Source organism: Pseudorca crassidens (genome assembly GCF_039906515.1).
Source record: "Pseudorca crassidens isolate mPseCra1 chromosome 1 unlocalized genomic scaffold, mPseCra1.hap1 SUPER_1_unloc_3, whole genome shotgun sequence".
Lineage (NCBI taxonomy): Eukaryota > Metazoa > Chordata > Mammalia > Artiodactyla > Delphinidae > Pseudorca > Pseudorca crassidens.
Window position 1 is genome coordinate 1,194,006 of NW_027135940.1, and position 16,638 is coordinate 1,210,643.

The 16,638-nt window shown below is 43.8% G+C and overlaps 1 long non-coding RNA gene across 6 annotated transcripts in view; it reads left to right on the forward strand.

The window, feature by feature from the left end:
• The window catches only part of LOC137217935 (uncharacterized), a 1,539,267-nt gene that overhangs the window by 777,838 nt on the left and 744,791 nt on the right, over window positions 1-16,638 (forward strand). For 4 of the 6 annotated variants that reach the window (XR_010940329.1, XR_010940330.1, XR_010940332.1 and 1 more), the window contains exon 2: window positions 14,881-14,962. This is a non-coding gene — a long non-coding RNA (uncharacterized lncRNA). Of the gene's footprint in view, window positions 1-14,880; window positions 14,967-16,638 lie in introns of all 6 variants that reach the window. The other 2 variants (XR_010940334.1, XR_010940333.1) reach the window with 1 other exon arrangement.

Below are 16,638 nucleotides of genomic sequence, written 5' to 3' on the forward strand. Positions count from 1 at the left end.
GGAGGTTAAAGGCACTGACTCTCCAAGTGGGGAGAGTGTTAGTAAAGCGTCTGGAATGTTGCACCCGAGTACCAGGGGACGAAACCTGAGACATATTTGAACACGTTTCCCGATCACACGGTGGATCATACTCTGGGTTCCACATGCATGTTTTAGCTGAAGGAAGAATCCCTTAAACCTGGAGAGTTGAGACCCATGGAATGGGTACCATGCAATATGACTTCAAAGGGTCTGCATTTGCTCACCGAACCTCACCAATCCTATCACTGCTGCGTTTATGCCGCTGTACACACGCTTGATTCTCTTTCGTAGACATATAAATCCATAGGTTTTAAGATTCTTACTAGTCAGGTATATGCTTAGGCCTTTAATATGGGATGTTGAGTCCACTTCGTTGAGCAAGCAGTAGCTCTTGTCTATTACATATTTGGCTTATGGATAGGTATCTGTGCTAATTTCAATCTCTGGTTTTATGCAGCACCCCAACTCACCTTTCCCCTTAAGCAAGCATAAGTTGGTTTTCTACATTTGAGACCCTATTCTGTTTTGTAATTCAGTTCCTGTGTAGCCAAGTTTACATTCCGTGTATTAGTGATATCTTATGATGTTTATTTTTCTGTGTGACATATTTCACTTAGAATCATCGTACCTAAATCCACTCATTATTCTGCTATGGGCCTGATGACATAGATTTCATTGCTGAGTGATATTGCATTGTACGTAAGTACCACAACTTCTTTATCCATTTTTCGCTTTCTGCGATATTGAACTTGTACCGTAAACGAGGTTCTTGTAAACAGAGCCGTCCCAAACTTTCAGGTGGCTGTGTCTTTTTGATTTTAATTTCCCTAATCTATAGGACCATAAGTGGAAGTGCCCTAGGCTCTGTTGCTTTGTTTTTTAGATGTTTCAGGAAACACCATACACTTCTCCAGAGTGGCTGTTGGCAATTTGCATCACGCCCATCAGCATAACAAGGCTCCCAGTTCTCCATGGCCTGTCCTGCCTTTCTGGATTTTACACTTTTTTCAGATGGCCCTTTTGACCGGGGGGCAGTGAGACTTCATTGTTGTGCAGATTTCCTTTGCAAGCTTGCTTGGTTGGCCAAAAAGGGCGTATGCGTTTTTTCCTGAATATATTCAGGAAAAAACGCATACGCCCTTTTTGGCCAAGTGCATCATTGTGGACGTTCTGCCTCTTTTCCTATGCTTTACATGCAATTCCAGTCTACCTCCTGAAATCGGTTTCCTGCAATTCTGCCCCGCTTTCAAGTCCTCTTGGCAGCCTTACTTCAATATATTTTTGGACGATAGCTGTCATTTAGAACTCTGCAGGTGTGTGAATTACAGGGCCCCTGAGCTCCTTTCTTCAACTCGCTTTCTTGTGATCTGGCCGCAACACCGCAGGATTGCTTCAGGCCCTAGTGTGGTTCCGGCATGGCTCGCTGAGCCTTTGGTTAATTCCTCTTCCTGGTGGGAAATGAGAGTTAAATTTGCCCATCCAGACTCCTCCAGCTAGTCTCTCATTGGTTCTCCCTATTCCTGTTCATTTTCCGCAGAAATTGCAAACTGGGCCAAACAGGAGGTTAAAGGCACTGACTCTCCAAGTGGGGAGAGTGTTAGTAAAGCGTCTGGAATGTTGCACCCGAGTACCAGGGGACGAAACCTGAGACATATTTGAACACGTTTCCCGATCACACGGTGGATCATACTCTGGGTTCCACATGCATGTTTTAGCTGAAGGAAGAATCCCTTAAACCTGGAGAGTTGAGACCCATGGAATGGGTACCATGCAATATGACTTCAAAGGGTCTGCATTTGCTCACCGAACCTCACCAATCCTATCACTGCTGCGTTTATGCCGCTGTACACACGCTTGATTCTCTTTCGTAGACATATAAATCCATAGGTTTTAAGATTCTTACTAGTCAGGTATATGCTTAGGCCTTTAATATGGGATGTTGAGTCCACTTCGTTGAGCAAGCAGTAGCTCTTGTCTATTACATATTTGGCTTATGGATAGGTATCTGTGCTAATTTCAATCTCTGGTTTTATGCAGCACCCCAACTCACCTTTCCCCTTAAGCAAGCATAAGTTGGTTTTCTACATTTGAGACCCTATTCTGTTTTGTAATTCAGTTCCTGTGTAGCCAAGTTTACATTCCGTGTATTAGTGATATCTTATGATGTTTATTTTTCTGTGTGACATATTTCACTTAGAATCATCGTACCTAAATCCACTCATTATTCTGCTATGGGCCTGATGACATAGATTTCATTGCTGAGTGATATTGCATTGTACGTAAGTACCACAACTTCTTTATCCATTTTTCGCTTTCTGCGATATTGAACTTGTACCGTAAACGAGGTTCTTGTAAACAGAGCCGTCCCAAACTTTCAGGTGGCTGTGTCTTTTTGATTTTAATTTCCCTAATCTATAGGACCATAAGTGGAAGTGCCCTAGGCTCTGTTGCTTTGTTTTTTAGATGTTTCAGGAAACACCATACACTTCTCCAGAGTGGCTGTTGGCAATTTGCATCACGCCCATCAGCATAACAAGGCTCCCAGTTCTCCATGGCCTGTCCTGCCTTTCTGGATTTTACACTTTTTTCAGATGGCCCTTTTGACCGGGGGGCAGTGAGACTTCATTGTTGTGCAGATTTCCTTTGCAAGCTTGCTTGGTTGGCCAAAAAGGGCGTATGCGTTTTTTCCTGAATATATTCAGGAAAAAACGCATACGCCCTTTTTGGCCAAGTGCATCATTGTGGACGTTCTGCCTCTTTTCCTATGCTTTACATGCAATTCCAGTCTACCTCCTGAAATCGGTTTCCTGCAATTCTGCCCCGCTTTCAAGTCCTCTTGGCAGCCTTACTTCAATATATTTTTGGACGATAGCTGTCATTTAGAACTCTGCAGGTTTGTGAATTACAGGGCCCCTGAGCTCCTTTCTTCAACTCGCTTTCTTGTGAGCTGGCCGCAACACCGCAGTATTGCTTCAGGCCCTAGTGTGGTTCCGGCATGGCTCGCTGAGCCTTTGGTTAATTCCTCTTCTTGGTGGGAAATGAGAGTTAAATTTACCCGTCCAGAAACCTCCAGCTAGTCTCTCATTGGTTCTCCCTATTCCTGTTCATTTTCCGCAGAAATTGCAAACTGGGCCAAACAGGAGGTTAAAGGCACTGACTCACCAAGTGGGGAGAGTGTTAGTAAAGCGTCTGGAATGTTGCACCCGAGTACCAGGGGACGAAAACTGAGACACATTTGAACACGTTTCCCGATCACACGGTGGATCATCCTCTGGGTTCCACATGCATGTTTTAGCTGAAGGAAGAATCCCTTAAACCTGGAGAGTTGAGACCCATGGAATGGGTACCATGCAATATGACTTCAAAGGGTCTGCATTTGCTCACCGAACATCACCAACCCTTTCTCTGCTGCGTTTATGCCACTGTACACACACTTCCTTCTCTTTCGGAGACATATAAATCCATAGGTTTTAAGATTCTTACTAGTCAGGTATATTCTTAGGCGTTTAATATGGGGTGTTGAGTCCACTTCGTTGAGCAAGCAGTAGCTCTTGTCTATTACATATTTGGCTTATGGAAAGGTATCTGTGCTAATTTCAATCTCTGGTTTTATGCAGCACCCCAACTCACCTTTCCCCTTAAGCAAGCATAAGTTGGTTTTCTACATTTGAGACCCTATTCTGTTTTGTAATTCAGTTCCTGTGTAGGCAAGTTTACATTCCGTGTATTAGTGATATCTTATGATGTTTCTTTTTCTGTGTGACTTATTTCACTTAGAATCATCGTACCTGAATCCACTCATTATGCTGCTACTGGCCTGATGACATAGATTTCATTGCTGAGTGATATTGCATTGTACGTAAGTACCACAACTTCTTTATCCATTTTTCGCTTTCTGCGATATTGAACTTGTACCATAAACGAGGTTCTTGTAAACAGAGCCATCCCAAACTTTGGGGTGGCTGTGTCTTTTTGATTTTAATTTCCCTAATCTATAGGACCATAAGTGGAAGTGCCCTAGGCTCTGTTGCTTTGTTTTTTAGATGTTTCAGGAAACACCATACACTTCTCCAGAGTGGCTGTTGGCAATTTACATCCCGCCCATCAGCATAACAAGGCTCCCAGTTCTCCATGGCCTGTCCTGCCTTTCTGGATTTTACACTTTTTTCAGATGGCCCTTTTGACCGGGGGGCAGTGAGACTTCATTGTAGTGCAGATTTCCTTTGCAAGCTTGCTTGGTTGGCCAAAAAGGGCGTATGCGTTTTTTCCTGAATATATTCAGGAAAAAACGCATACGCCCTTTTTGGCCAAGTGCATCATTGTGGACGTTCTGCCTCTTTTCCTATGCTTTACATGCAATTCCAGTCTACCTCCTGAAATCGGTTTCCTGCAATTCTGCCCCGCTTTCAAGTCCTCTTGGCAACCTTACTTCAATATATTTTTGGACGATAGCTGTCATTTATAACTCTGCAGGTGTGTGAGTTACAGGGCCCCTGAGCTCCTTTCTTCAACTCGCTTTCTTGTGAGCTGGCCGCAACACCGCAGGATTGCTTCAGGCCCTAGTGTGGTTCCTGCATGGCTTGCTGAGCCTTTGGTTAATTCCTCTTCCTGGTGGGAAATGAGAGTTAAATTTGCCCGTCCAGACTCCTCCAGCTAGTCTCTCATTGGTTCTCCCTATTCCTGTTCATTTTCCGCAGAAATTGCAAACTGGGCCAAACAGGAGGTTAAAGGCACTGACTCTCCAAGTGGGGAGAGTGTTAGTAAAGCGTCTGGAATGTTGCACCCGAGTACCAGGGGACGAAAACTGAGACACATTTGAACACGTTTCCCGATCACATGGTGGATCATATTCTGGGTTCCACATGCATGTTTTAGCTGAAGGAAGAATCCCTTAAACCTGGAGAGTTGAGAACCATGGAATGGGTACCATGCAATATGACTTCAAAGGGTCTGCATTTGCTCACCGAACCTCACCAATCCTTTCTCTGCTGCGTTTATGCCGCTGTACACACGCTTGATTCTCTTTCGGAGACATATAAATCCATAGGTTTTAAGATTCTTACTAGTCAGGTATATTCTTAGGCGTTTAATATGGGGTGTTGAGTCCACTTCGTTGAGCAAGCAGTAGCTCTTGTCTATTATATATTTAGCTTATGGAAAGGTATCTGTGCTAATTTCAATCTCTGGTTTTATGCAGCACCCCAACTCACCTTTCCCCTTAAGCAAGCATAAGTTGGTTTTCTACATTTGAGACCCTATTCTGTTTTGTAATTCAGTTCCTGTGTAGCCAAGTTTACATTCCGTGTATTAGTGATATCTTATGATGTTTCTTTTTCTGTGTGACTTATTTCACTTAGAATCATCGTACCTGAATCCACTCATTATGCTGCTAAGGGCCTGATTACATAGATTTCATTGCTGAGTGTTATTGCATTGTACGTAAGTACCTCAACTTCTTTATCCATTTCTCGCTTTCTGCGATATTGAACTTGTACCGTAAATGAGGTTCTTGTAAACAGAGCCGTCCCAAACTTTGGGGTTGCTCTGTCTTTTTGATTTTAATTTCCCTAAGCTATAGGACCATAAGTGGAAGTGCCCTAGGCTCTGTTGCTTTGTTTTTTAGATGTTTCAGGAAACACCATACACTTCTCCAGAGTGGCTGTTGGCAATTTACATCACGCCCATCAGCATAACAAGGCTCCCAGTTCTCCATGGCCTGTCCTGCCTTTCTGGATTTTACACTTTTTTCAGATTGCCCTTTTGACCGGGGGGCAGTGAGACTTCATTGTAGTGCAGATTTCCTTTGCAAGCTTGCTTGGTTGGCCAAAAAGGGCGTATGCGTTTTTTCCTGAATATATTCAGGAATATATTCAGGAAAAAACGCATACGCCCTTTTTGGCCAAGTGCATCATTGTGGACGTTCTGCCTCTTTTCCTATGCTTTACATGCAATTCCAGTCTACCTCCTGAAATCGGTTTCCTGCAATTCTGCCCCGCTTTCAAGTCCTCTTGGCAGCCTTACTTCAATATATTTTTGGACGATAGCTGTCATTTAGAACTCTGCAGGTGTGTGAATTACAGGGCCCCTGAGCTCCTTTCTTCAACTCGCTTTCTTGTGAGCTGGCCGCAACACCGCAGGATTGCTTCAGGCCCTAGTGTGGTTCCTGCATGGCTCGCTGAGCCTTTGGTTAATTCCTCTTCCTGTTGGGAAATGAGAGTTAAATTTGCCCGTCCAGACTCCTCCAGCTAGTCTCTCATTGGTTCTCCCTATTCCTGTTCATTTTCCGCAGAAATTGCAAACTGGGCCAAACAGGAGGTTTAAGGCACTGACTCTCCAAGTGGGGAGAGTGTTAGTAAAGCGTCTGGAATGTTGCACCCGAGTACCAGGGGACGAAAACTGAGACACATTTGAACGTGTTTCCCGATCACACGGTGGATCATCCTCTGGGTTCCACATGCATGTTTTAGCTGAAGGAAGAATCCCTTAAACCTGGAGAGTTGAGAACCATGGAATGGGTACCATGCAATATGACTTCAAAGGGTCTGCATTTGCTCACCGAACCTCACCAATCCTATCACTGCTGCGTTTATGCCGCTGTACACATGCTTGATTCTCTTTCGGAGACATATAAATCCATAGGTTTTAAGATTCTTACTAGTCAGGTATATTCTTAGGCGTTTAATATGGGGTGTTGAGTCCACTTCGTTGAGCAAGCAGTAGCTCTTGTCTATTACATATTTGGCTTATGGAAAGGTATCTGTGTTAATTTCAATCTCTGGTTTTATGCAGCACCCCAACTCACCTTTCCCCTTAAGCAAGCATAAGTTGGTGTTCTACATTTGAGACCCTATTCTGTTTTGTAATTCAGTTCTTGTGTAGCCAAGTTTACATTCCGTGTATTAGTGATATCTTATGATGTTTCTTTTTCTGTGTCACATATTTCACTTAGAATCATCGTACCTGAATCCACTCATTATTCTGCTATGGGCCTGATGACAGAGATTTCATTGCTGAGTGATATTGCATTGTACGTTAGTACCACAACTTCTTTATCCATTTTTCGCTTTCTGCGATATTGAACTTGTACCGTAAACGAGGTTCTTGTAAACAGAGCCGTCCCAAACTTTGGGGTGGCTGTGTCTTTTTGATTTTAATTTCCCTAAGCTATAGGACCATAAGTGGAAGTGCCCTAGGCTCTGTTGCTTTGTTTTTTAGATGTTTCAGGAAATACCATACACTTCTCCAGCGTGGCTGTTGGCAATTTACATCCCGCCCATCAGCATAACAAGGCTCCCAGTTCTCCATGGCCTGTCCTGCCTTTCTGGATTTTACACTTTTTTCAGATGGCCCTTTTGACCGGGGGGCAGTGAGACTTCATTGTAGTGCAGATTTCCTTTTCAAGCTTGCTTGGTTGGCCAAAAAGGGCGTATGCGTTTTTTCCTGAATATATTCAGGAAAAAACGCATACGCCCTTTTTGGCCAAGTGCATCATTGTGGACGTTCTGCCTCTTTTCCTATGCTTTACATGCAATTCCAGTCTACCTCCTGAAATCGGTTTCCTGCAATTCTGCCCCGCTTTCAAGTCCTCTTGGCAGCCTTACTTCAATATATTTTTGGACGATAGCTGTCATTTATAATTCTGCAGGTGTGTGAATTACAGTGCCCCTGAGCTCCTTTCTTCAACTCGCTTTCTTGTGAGCTGGCCGCAACACCGCAGGATTGCTTCAGGCCCTAGTGTGGTTCCTGCATGGCTCGCTGAGCCTTTGGTTAATTCCTCTTCCTGTTGGGAAATGAGAGTTAAATTTGCCCGTCCAGACTCCTCCAGCTAGTCTCTCATTGGTTCTTCCTATTCCTGTTCATTTTCCGCAGAAATTGCAAACTGGGCCAAACAGGCGGTTAAAGGCACTGACTCTCCAAGTGGGGAGAGTGTTAGTAAAGCGTCTGGAATGTTGCACCCGAGTACCAGGGGACGAAAACTGAGACACATTGGAACACGTTTCCCGATCACACGGTGGATCATACTCTGGGTTCCACATGCATGTTTTAGCTGAAGGAAGAATCCCTTAAACCTGGAGAGTTGAGAACCATGGAATGGGTACCATGCAATATGACTTCAAAGGGTCTGCATTTGCTCACCGAACCTCACCAATCCTTTCTCTGCTGCGTTTATGCCGCTGTACACACGCTTGATTCTCTTTCGGAGACATATAAATCCATAGGTTTTAAGATTCTTACTAGTCAGGTATATTCTTAGGCGTTTAATATGGGGTGTTGAGTCCACTTCGTTGAGCAAGCAGTAGCTCTTGTCTATTATATATTTAGCTTATGGAAAGGTATCTGTGCTAATTTCAATCTCTGGTTTTATGCAGCACCCCAACTCACCTTTCCCCTTAAGCAAGCATAAGTTGGTTTTCTACATTTGAGACCCTATTCTGTTTTGTAATTCAGTTCCTGTGTAGCCAAGTTTACATTCCGTGTATTAGTGATATCTTATGATGTTTCTTTTTCTGTGTGACTTATTTCACTTAGAATCATCGTACCTGAATCCACTCATTATGCTGTAAGGGCCTGATTACATAGATTTCATTGCTGAGTGTTATTGCATTGTACGTAAGTACCTCAACTTCTTTATCCATTTCTCGCTTTCTGCGATATTGAACTTGTACCGTAAATGAGGTTCTTGTAAACAGAGCCGTCCCAAACTTTGGGGTTGCTGTGTCTTTTTGATTTTAATTTCCCTAAGCTATAGGACCATATGTGGAAGTGCCCTAGGCTCTGTTGCTTTGTTTTTTAGATGTTTCAGGAAACACCATACACTTCTCCAGAGTGGCTGTTGGCAATTTACATCACGCCCATCATCATAACAAGGCTCCCAGTTCTCCATGGCCTGTCCTGCCTTTCTGGATTTTACACTTTTTACAGATGGCCCTTTTGACCGGGGAGCAGGGAGACTTCATTGTAGTGCAGATTTCCTTTGCAAGCTTGCTTGGTTGGCCAAAAAGGGCGTATGCGTTTTTTCCTGAATATATTCAGGAATATATTCAGGAAAAAACGCATACACCCTTTTTGGCCAAGTGCATCATTGTGGACGTTCTGCCTCTTTTCCTATGCTTTACATGCAATTCCAGTCTACCTCCTGAAATCGGTTTCCTGCAATTCTGCCCCGCTTTCAAGTCCTCTTGGCAGCCTTACTTCAATATATTTTTGGACGATAGCTGTCATTTATAACTCTGCAGGTTTGTGAATTACAGTGCCCCTGAGCTCCTTTCTTCAACTCGCTTTCTTGTGAGCTGGCCGCAACACCGCAGGATTGCTTCAGGCCCTAGTGTGGTTCCGGCATGGCTCGCTGAGCCTTTGGTTAATTCCTCTTCATGATGGGAAATGAGAGTTAAATTTGCCCGTCCAGACACCTCCAGCTAGTCTCTCATTGGTTCTCCCTATTCCTGTTCATTTTCCGGAGAAATTGCCAACTGGGCCAAACAGGCGGTTAAAGGCACTGACTCTCCAAGTGGGGAGAGTGTTAGTAAAGCGTCTGGAATGTTGCACCCGAGTACCAGGGGACGAAAACTGAGACACATTGGAACACGTTTCCCGATCACACGGTGGATCATACTCTGGGTTCCACATGCATGTTTTAGCTGAAGGAAGAATCCCTTAAACCTGGAGAGTTGAGAACCATGGAATGGGTACCATGCAATATGACTTCAAAGGGTCTGCATTTGCTCACTGAACCTCACCAATCCTTTCTCTGCTGCGTTTATGCCGCTGTACACACGCTTGATTCTCTTTCGGAGAAATATAAATCCATAGGTTTTTTAAGATTCTTACTAGTCAGGTATATTCTTAGACGTTTAATATGGGGTGTTGAGTCCACTTCGTTGAGCAAGCAGTAGCTTGTCTATAACATATTTAGCTTATGGAAAGGTATCTGTGCTAATTTCAATCTCTGGTATTATGCAGCACCCCAACTCACCTTTCCCCTTAAGCAAGCATATGTTGGTTTTCTACATTTGAGACCCTATTCTGTTTTGTAATTCAGTTCCTGTGTGGCCAAGTTTACATTCCGTGTATTAGTGATATCTTATGATGTTTCTTTTTCTGTGTGACTTATTTCACTTAGAATCATCGTACCTGAATCCACTCATTATGCTGCTACTGGCCTGATGACATAGATTTCATTGCTGAGTGATATTGCATTGTACGTAAGTACCACAACTTCTTTATCCATTTTTCGCTTTCTGCGATATTGAACTTGTACCGTAAACGAGGTTCATGTAAACAGAGCCCTCTCAAACTTTGGGGTGGCTGTGACTTTTTGATTTTAATTACCCTAAGCTATAGGACCATAAGTGGAAGTGCCCTAGGCTCTGGTGCTTTGTTTTTTAGATGTTTCAGGAAACACCATACACTACTCCAGAGTGGCTGTTGGCAATTTACATCACGCCCATCAGCATAACAAGGCTCCCAGTTCTCCATGGCCTGTCCTGCCTTTCTGGATTTTACATTTTTTTCAGATAGCCCTTTTGACCGGGGGGCAGTGAGACTTCATTGTAGTGCAGATTTCCTTTGCCAGCTTGCTTGGTTGGCCAAAAAGTGCGTATGCGCTTTTTCCTGATTATATTCAGGAAAAAACGCATACGCCCTTTTTGGCCAAGTGCATCATTGTGGACGTTCTGCCTCTTTTCCTATGCTTTACATGCAATTCCAGTCTACCTCCTGAAATCGGTTTCCTGCAATTCTGCCCCGCTTTCAAGTCCTCTTGGCAGCCTTACTTCAATATATTTTTGGACGATAGCTGTCATTTAGAACTCTGCAGGTTTGTGAATTACAGTGCCCCTGAGCTCCTTTCTTCAACTCGCTTTCTTGTGAGCTGGCCGCAACACGGCAGGATTGCTTCAGGCCCTAGTGTGGTTCCGGCATGGCTCTCTGAGCCTTTGGTTAATTCCTCCTCCTGGTGGGAAATGAGAGTTAAATTTACCCGTCCAGACACCTCCAGCTAGTCTCTCATTGGTTCTCCCTATTCCTGTTCATTTTCCGCAGAAATTGCCAACTGGGCGAAACAGGAGGTTAAAGGCACTGACTCTCCAAGTGGGGAGAGTGTTAGTAAAGCGTCTGGAATGTTGCACCCGAGTACCAGGGGACGAAAACTGAGACACATTTGAACACGTTTCCCGATCACATGGTGGATCATACTCTGGGTTCCACATGCATGTTTTAGCTGAAGGAAGAATCCCTTAAACCTGGAGAGTTGAGACCCATGGAATGGGTACCATGCAATATGAATTCAAAGGGTCTGCATTTGCTCACCGAACCTCACCATTCCTATCACTGCTGCGTTTATGCCGCTGTACACACGCTTGATTCTCTTTCGGAGACATATCAATCCATAGGTTTTAAGATTCTTACTAGTCAGGTATATTCTTAGGCGTTTAATATGGGGTGTTGAGTCCACTTCGTTGAGCAAGCAGTAGCTCTTGTCTATTACGTATTTGGCTTATGGAAAGGTATCTGTGCTAATTTCAATCTCTGGTTTTATGCAGCACCCCAACTCACCTTTCCCCTTAAGCAAGCATAAGTTGGCTTTCTACATTTGAGACCCTATTCTGTTTTGTAATTCAGTTCCTGTGTAGCCAAGTTTACCTTCCGTGTATTAGTGATATCTTATGATGCTTCTTTTTCTGTGTGACTTATTTCACTTAGAATCATCGTACCTGAATCCACTCATTATGCTGCTACGGGCCTGATGGCATAGATTTAATTGCTGAGTGATATTGTATTGTACGTAAGTCCCACAACTTCTTTATCCATTTTTCGCTTTCTGCGATATTGAACTTGTACCGTAAACGAGGTTCTTGTAAACAGAGCCGTCCCAAACATTTGGGTGGCTGTGTCTTTTTGATTTTAATTTCCCTAAGCTATAGGGCCATAAGTGGAAGTGCCCTAGGCTCTGTTGCTTTGTTTTTTAGATGTTTCAGGAAACACCATACACTTCTCCAGAGTGGCTGTTGGCAATTTACATCACGCCCATCAGCATAACAAGGCTCCCAGTTCTCCATGGCCTGTCCTGCCTTTCTGGATTTTACACATTTTTCAGATGGCCCTTTTGACCGGGGGGCAGTGAGACTTCATTGTAGTGCAGATTTCCTTTGCAAGCTTGCTTGGTTGGCCAAAAAGGGCGTATGCGTTTTTTCCTGAATATATTCAGGAAAAAACGCATACGCCCTTTTTGGCCAAGTGCATCATTGTGGACGTTCTGCCTCTTTTCCAATGCTTTACATGCAATTCCAGTCTACCTCCTGAAATCGGTTTCCTGCAATTCTGCGCCGCTTTCAAGTCCTCTTGGCAACCTTACTTCAATATATTTTTGGACGATAGCTGTCATTTAGAACTCTGCAGGTGTGTGAATTACAGGGCCCCTGAGCTCCTTTCTTCAACTCGCTTTCTTGTGAGCTGGCCGCAACACCGCAGGATTGCTTCAGGCCCTAGTGTGGTTCCGGCATGGCTCGCTGAGCCTTTGGTTAATTCCTCTTCCTGGTGGGAAATGAGAGTTAAATTTGCCCGTCCAGACTCCTCCAGCTAGTCTCTCATTGGTTCTCCCTATTCCTGTTCATTTTCCGCAGAATTTGCAAACTGGGCCAAACAGGAGGTTAAAGGCACTGACTCTCCAAGTGGGGAGAGTGTTAGTAAAGCGTCTGGAATGTTGCACCCGAGTACCAGGGGACGAAAACTGAGACACATTGGAACACGTTTCCCGATCACACGGTGGATCATACTCTGGGTTCCACATGCATGTTTTAGCTGAAGGAAGAATCCCTTAAACCTGGAGAGTTGAGAACCATGGAATGGGTACCATGCAATATGACTTCAAAGGGTCTGCATTTGCTCACCGAACCTCACCAATCCTATCACTGCTGTGTTTATGCCGCTGTACACACGCTGGATTCTCTTTCGGAGACATATAAATCCATAGGTTTTAAGATTCTTACTAGTCAGGTATATTCTTAGGCGTTTAATATGGGGTGTTGAGTCCACTTCGTTGAGCAAGCAGTAGCTCTTGTCTATTACATATTTGGCTTATGGAAAGGTATCTGTGCTAATTTCAATCTCTGGTTTTATGCAGCACCTCAACTCACCTTTCCCCTTAAGCAAGCATAAGTTGCTTTTTGGATTTGAGACACTGTTCTGTTTTGTAATTACGTTCCTGTGTACCCAAGCTTACATTCCGTGTATTAGTGATATCTTATGATGTTTCTTTTTCTGTGTGACTTATTTCACTTAGAATCATCATACCTGAATCCACTCATTATCCTGCTATGGGCCTGAGGACATAGATTTCATTGCTGAGTGATATTGCATTGTACGTAAGTACCACAACTTCTTTATCCATTTTTCGCTTTCTGCGATATTGAACTTGTACCGTAAATGAGGTTCTTGTAAACAGAGCCGTCCCAAACTTTGGGGTGGCTGTGTCTTTTTGATTTTAATTTCCCTAAGCTATCGGACCATAAGTGGAAGTGCCCTAGGCTCTGTTGCTTTGTTTTTTAGATGTTTCAGGAAACACCATACACTTCTCCAGAGTGGCTGTTGGCAATTTACATCACGCCCATCAGCATAACAAGGCTCCCAGTTCTCCATGGCCTGTCCTGCCTTTCTGGATTTTACACTTTTTTCAGATGGCCCTTTTGACCGGGGGGCAGTGAGACTTCATTGTAGTGCAGATTTCCTTTGCAAGCTTGCTTGGTTGGCCAAAAAGGGCGTATGCGTTTTTTCCTGAATATATTCAGGAAAAAACGCATACGCCCTTTTTGGCCAAGTGCATCATTGTGGACGTTCTGCCTCTTTTCCTATGCTTTACATGCAATTCCAGTCTACCTCCTGAAATCGGTTTCCTGCAATTCTGCCCCGCTTTCAAGTCCTCTTGGCAGCCTTACTTCAATATATTTTTGGACGATAGCTGTCATTTAGAACTCTGCAGGTGTGTGAATTACAGGGCCCCTGAGCTCCTTTCTTCAACTTGCTTTCTTGTGAGCTGGCCGCAACACGGCAGGATTGCTTCAGGCCCTAGTGTTGTTCCGGCATGGCTCGCTGAGCCTTTGGTTAATTCCTCTTGTTGGTGAGAAATGAGAGTTAAATTTACCCGTCCAGACACCTCCAGCTAGTCTCTCATTGGTTCTCCCTATTCCTGTTCATTTTCCGCAGAAATTGGAAACTGGGCCAAACAGGAGGTTAAAGGCACTGACTCTCCAAGTGGGGAGAGTGTTAGTAAAGTGTCTGGAATGTTGCACCCGAGTACCAGGGGACGAAAACTGAGACACATTTGAACACGTTTCCCGATCACACGGTGGATCATACTCTGGGTTCCACATGCATGTTTTAGCTGAAGGAAGAATCCCTTAAACCTGGAGAGTTGAGAACCATGGAATGGGTACCATGCAATATGACTTCAAAGGGTCTGCATTTGCTCACCGAACCTCACCAATCCTATCACTGCTGCGTTTATGCCGCTGTACACACGCTTGATTCTCTTTCGGAGACATATAAATCCATAGGTTTTAAGATTCTTACTAGTCAGGTATATTCTTAGGCGGTTAATATGGGGTGTTGAGTCCACTTCGTTGAGCAAGCAGTAGCTCTTGTCTATTACATATGTGGCTTATGGAAAGGTATCTGTGCTAATTTCAATCTCTGGTTTTATGAAGCACCCCAACTCACCTTTCCCCTTAAGCAAGCATAAGTTGGTTTTCTACATTTGAGACCCTATTCTGTTTTGTAATTCAGTTCCTGTGTAGCCAAGTTTACATTCCGTGTATTAGTGATATCTTATGATGTTTCTTTTTCTGTGTGACATATTTCACTTAGAATCATCGTACCTGAATCCACTCATTATGCTGCTATGGGCCTGATGACAGAGATGTCATTGCTGAGTGATATTGCATTGTACGTTAGTACCACAACTTCTTTATCCATTTTTCGCTTTCTGCAATATTGAACTTGTACCGGAAACGAGGTTCTTGTAAACAGATCCGTCCCAAACTTTGGGGTGGCTGTGTCTTTTTGATTTTAATTTCCCTAAGCTATAGGACCATAAGTGGAAGTGCCCTAGGCTCTGTTGCTTTGTTTTTTAGATGTTTCAGGAAACACCATACACTTCTCCAGAGTGGCTGTTGGCAATTTACATCACGCCCATCAGCATAACAAGGCTCCCAGTTCTCCATGGCCTGTCCTGCCTTTCTGGATTTTACTCTTTTTTCAGATGGCCCTTTTGACCGGGGGGCAGTGAGACTTCATTGTAGTGCAGATTTCCTTTGCAAGCTTGCTTGGTTGGCCAAAAAGGGCGTATGCGTTTTTTCCTGAATATATTCAGGAAAAAACGCATACGCCCTTTTTGGCCAAGTGCATCATTGTGGACGTTCTGCCTCTTTTCCTATGCTTTACATGCAATTCCAGTCTACCTCCTGAAATCGGTTTCCTGCAATTCTGCCCCGCTTTCAAGTCCTCTTGGCAGCCTTACTTCAATATATTTTTGGACGATAGCTGTCATTTAGAACTCTGCAGGTGTGTGAATTACAGGGCCCCTGAGCTCCTTTCTTCAACTCGCTTTCTTGTGAGCTGGCCGCAACACCGCAGGATTGCTTCAGGCCCTAGTGTGGTTCCGGCATGGCTCGCTGAGCCTTTGGTTAATTCCTCTTCTTGGTGGGAAATGAGAGTTAAATTTACCTGTCCAGACACCTCCAGCTAGTCTCTCATTGGTTCTCCCTATTCCTGTTCATTTTCCGCAGAAATTGCAAACTGGGCCAAACAGGAGGTTAAAGGCACTGACTCTCCAAGTGGGGAGAGTGTTAGTAAAGCGTCTGGAATGTTGCACCCGAGTACCAGGGGACGAAAACTGAGACACATTTGAACACATTTCCCGATCACACGGTGGATCATCCTCTGGGTTCCACATGCATGTTTTAGCTGAAGGAAGAATCCCTTAAACGTGGAGAGTTGAGACCCATGGAATGGGTACCATGCAATATGACTTCAAAGGGTCTGCATTTGCTCACCGAACCTCACCAATCCTATCACTGCTGCGTTTATGCCGCTGTACACATGCTTGATTCTCTTTCGGAGACATATAAATACATAGGTTTTAAGATTCTTACTAGTCAAGTATATTCTTAGGCGTTTAATATGGGGTGTTGAGTCCACTTCGTTGAGCAAGCAGTAGCTCTTGTCTATTACATATTTGGCTTATGGAAAGGTATCTGTGCTAATTTCAATCTCTGGTTTTATGCAGCACCTCAACTCACCTTTCCCCTTAAGCAAGCATAAGTTGGTTTTCTACATTTGAGACCCTATTCTGTTTTGTAATTCAGTTCCTGTGTAGCCAAGTTTACATTCCGTGTATTAGTGATATCTTATGATGTTTCTTTTTCTGTGTGACATATTTCACTTAGAATCATCGTACCTGAATCCACTCATTATGCTGCTACTGGCCTGATGACATAGATTTCATTGCTGAGTGGTATTGCATTGTACGTAAGTACCACAACTTCTTTATCCATTTTTCGCTTTCTGCGATATTGAACTTGTACCGTAAACGAGGTTCTTGTAAACAGAGCCGTCCGAAACTTG